This window comes from Lycium ferocissimum, chromosome 5, assembly GCF_029784015.1.
Source record: "Lycium ferocissimum isolate CSIRO_LF1 chromosome 5, AGI_CSIRO_Lferr_CH_V1, whole genome shotgun sequence".
Classification (NCBI taxonomy): Eukaryota; Viridiplantae; Streptophyta; class Magnoliopsida; order Solanales; family Solanaceae; genus Lycium; species Lycium ferocissimum.
This window is the reverse complement of record NC_081346.1, coordinates 26,705,985-26,710,370: the sequence shown is the minus strand read 5'-3', so window position 1 is coordinate 26,710,370 and position 4,386 is coordinate 26,705,985. Positions and strand designations below refer to the sequence as shown.

The window sequence follows — 4,386 nt, the reverse complement described above, 5'->3', positions numbered from 1 at the left end:
TTCACAATAAAAATAAAGAAGTTTGACTCTCAAAATTCAAATTGTATCGCATAATTTTTTTTTTATTATTATTAAATATACCAATAGGACAGGCCTACTGGTGAATTTTATTAATAAAGAAATCACAATTGTACCTTACATCATGTTCAAAATAGGAGCTAGCAAAAAGGAGATAAACTATAATTATGTTGAAGTTCAAGCTTGTGAAGCTCTCCCTTCCTAAAACATGATCTAGAATCAGTACATTGGCCTTCATATCACTTGTTTGTATCCAGTAAATCCAAAGTATTATGCTTGTGATCATCATTTAATCTTCTTGGTTTTGATCCTCAAATTTGTGAACTACATCTTGTGCATGTTGATTAGCTTCCTTCCTGTGCTTGGGAATTCCTGAAAGTTTCTGAACTCTAGTGTAATAACCCAATTTTTAAATAAGGGTTTATTTGGTAATTTTAGCTAAAAGGAATTAAAAAGAAAATAGAAAAGAAGAAATTTAGTGGGCCAAGCCCAAAAAGGAAAAGAAAAAAAGAAGATATGATGGCTTTTAAGCCATCTGACGTGAGGAGCAACAAAAACAAATAGAAGCAGAACGCACACAGGGAAAGGAAACGCAGTGGAGGGGAAAAAAAAGGGGAGAAAAATAGGGACTTCCACTCAAATCATCAAGGTAATGACTCCAATCTTTTATTTAAGTTTATTATATAATTATGGGTGAATCTTTATGGTGAAAACATGGGGATATCTTGAGGAATTGAGAAAGTTTAGCTCTAGGGTTATTCAATCAAAATCATTGATTTGAAAGGGCAAATAGTGTCGAATTTTAGACTTCTATATATCGTTGGAATCCTCTCGTTAAGGCCTTCCCGAAAACATATGTCTTGTCGGGTTTTGAACACATTGACTAGAGGGCGTTTTCATCCTTTAAAATTTGACTTTAATCGTTTAAGCCTCTAAAAATATAGAAGTGGTTTACCCTAAGGGTTTTGACCATTCTAAATCCATTTTTGTGTAGTTTGAGGCAATTCGGAGACTCGAGAACGCAGTTTTGATTTATTGGGAAGTGTGCTTGAATTGTGAATTTCGGTGCTTATTTTTCAAACCCGTTTTAAAAATATGTTTTGTCTACCTGGTCCATGTGTTGGGACGAGTGTGTGCTTAGCAGAATCGGTGGTCCTTCAGGCCAGCCGCATATACTTTATTTGCAAATACTCTAAAACTCTCTTTATAAATTGTTTCATAATGTGATACGGCTTGGAGCCATGAGATTGGGGCATTGTGTATGCTTCTTAATTTTACTGGGCGTTGTGTATGCTCCCCTTATCATTGTGTATGCTTCTTGATTTTATTGAGGCATTGTGTATGCTTCTCGAGCATTGTGTATGCTTCTTGATATATTTGACACATTGTGTATATTGTTGTGGATTCGTGGTGTTGATAAATTCTTTAACTCGCTGTTATGACAGTCCTTAGTGTAAATTGTGTTGAGATATATACTATTCTTGATAAACGATTGTTTGGACCTTGTCGGATATTATATTACGATATAATTCTTGTGCATAATATAAAGTGCTTATTGTGTATTTGTATTTTCTAACACTTTTTCCAGGGGTATTTAGAGTGGCGGGTCGAGGATCTTACTAGGTTATATTTACATATAGCTCACTCCTTACCTGCATGTCCATGCAGATACTATTGGTGACGACAAAGCTAGTAGCTCACGAGTTTACTAGAGTTAATCTATTGGTTGAGGTGAGCCGCCGCTTTGTTCGTGGAGGCTACCAAAAGTGTCTTTATCATTTATTTATTAATGTTTTTTTTTTCTTTTGGGATTTACAAACCCGAGTCTTTTGTAATTCTCTTAGATGCTCCATGGTCTAGTGTGGGATTTGGGCAAGAGTATTTGGTTAATATTTTGAGACACTAATTATCCGTAATTAATTATTATATTATTTGAGTGCTTATTTAATTTGGTTAATCGCCAAAATTATGGTTAAGATATGAAAATGTGGTTCGCCTGGCCGGTGGTGTGTGCTGGGTGCCAATCACGTCTAGGGGGTATTTTGGGACATGACATCTAGTCTGCTACCTGAATCCAAAGCAAGGTTTGCCAAAGAATCTACAATTTTGTTGCCTTCCCTATCTATTGATGCATCTGAACATTACAAAGCTGCATGAACTTCTGTATATCTTCAATCACTGTAATGAGATGCCATGGTGTGTTGTTTTTTCCGTGTCACATACATTGAGACTGAGGTAGTACACAATTTTTTATTAAAAAAGAATAGAAGAATTTTTTTAGTCACGTGATTGATTAGCTATATTGTCAGTTCAATTGTTTTTATTATAAATTGATTTGAAAAAAATTGTTAACAACTTTGCATTGTTCTTGAAGATTATAAAACAGTAATTAATGACTTTGCATCTAAAAAAGCTAGAAAAATAGATTTTAAATAAAAATATATATGATAATCTTTCCTCTTTAAAAAAAAAAAATAGGACCTCTCTAAAGTTTGGCTTTAGGCCCCCAATCTTGTTGAGATGGCCCTGTGGGTTAACCATGTGAGGGAGACGATCGGGCTGGAGTTTTAAATTTGGCTTGTTATAACACATGAAATACATGCACTATATGGGTTACTGTGCCCTCATCGCCCATTAGATCGGGCGTCAATCCAACCCATAGTTTTGTTCACCTTTCTTCAATATTAGTTTGGTACTTTTGGAAATAAAACATCTCATTTAGGTTCAGAACTCGTTTAGATGATAACCAATCATCTTGATCTCGGCAAACAAGTCATCATATGAAAATCTTGATAATTACAAAATCATGTATTACATGACTCGCCATAAAAGTGCAAAGCCGGTATCGAGAAACTAGTTCATTAAATCAACTTTTGCTTATTACTCCCTTTATTTCAAGTTATGTGTCTTGAATTTTTTTAAGTATGTTTCAAAAAGGAAGTTGCTCCAGTTCCCCTTAAATGACTGAGGAGTATTGCGTGAGACGTATTTGGCGCTGGTGGAAGAAACTAAAATAGTCAATTAGTAATTATTTGTCTCTCGAAATAAAGTTCATCAATTTGTGCAGGTTTTCTTATATAACATCCAGAATTGGACTTTGTATTGATAATTAGTTTTGTGATTTGACTTCAAATATCTAAAGCGTAAATAGACACAAATGACGACACAATTGAGTAATATGAGAGGACTCAACAAGCATCTTCAAACTTTTATTATGTCCAACTCAGACAAAGGCAACAGTACTCTTGATTTCCTGGCCTCTATAAGATTTGGAATCATAAAAATTCAAAAGCAAGAATGGAATTAGTGAAATTGAAAAGCCACATGAAAAGCAAAAATTGAGCCCGAAACCTGTAACTTAGAGATGTAAACCGAAAAAGAAAAAGGAAGAGGAAACTAAGGGAAACATTGATAGGGCTACTCTCTATTGGCATGCAGTAATATATATGTATAATGAATACTTCATTAATTTGTCATATATTTCATCTGACATGCCAAAGGAGAGCTGCCCTGTTACTGTCTCTGCTTCCAACATAGATTTTTCTCCTAACTTTTGCGGCAAGATTTGATGTGGGAACCGATTAATTACAATGTAGATTGCAAGAAGGTACAGTTTCTATATATAGACCTACACCTGCATAATTCATTTATATTCAAACTGTATAAGACTTGTCATATGGCATATTCATAATTCATCTAGTTTTACTTCATACGCTGGCTGGTCCAGGCTTACACAATTTATGTACCTAATGTATTATCCATAAACAAATCAAAAGCTCCTTCTACATAGACAGGAAGATGGATCGAAGATATCAATTTGATGTGCCTTGATTCTGTATATATGTATAGGAGACAGAGAATAACTCTCAAAGTTACAGGTCAAAGGTCTATTAAACACGTAAAAGATGATGGCAACTACACTTTTTCAGAGTCAAGAAGAGAAGTTCAAATGTGATTGTATTTGAACCACCTTGAGCTTCACAGCTTTATTACCACTCTTTTTGGTGCATCTGTTAGACATATTTTTTGTACAAAAGCCATAGAGCTTAACAGAATTTTGTCAAAGTAACAAATTGTAATTGAAGGTCAGGCATGGGCCCCCTTCCTTACCGCCTGTTTGGATGGTGGTTTCTCGTGGTTAATTAATGTATGGTTTTCTATGAAACCATGTTTGTTTCCATTATTTTTAAAATTATGTGGTATGATGTTTTAAACCCGTGGTTCATCCCATGGTTATATAATCATGAAAAGTTTCAATTTTTGTAACAACGAATTTGGTGGTTTTTCCGTGGTTACGTATTTCATTTATCCATTATACCCCACCCTCCACCATTCACCCCACCCCACCCCACCCCACCCCCAACTACC

General features: G+C 34.9%; 1 long non-coding RNA gene across 1 annotated transcript; it reads left to right on the top strand.

The window, feature by feature from the left end:
* The first annotated feature begins 699 nt into the window (after positions 1-699).
* LOC132058331 (uncharacterized) lies at positions 700-1,975 on the top strand. Its single transcript, XR_009415246.1, has 2 exons — positions 700-1,083; positions 1,687-1,975. It is a non-coding gene; the product is annotated as an uncharacterized LOC132058331 (long non-coding RNA).
* Positions 1,976-4,386: the final 2,411 nt, after the last annotated feature.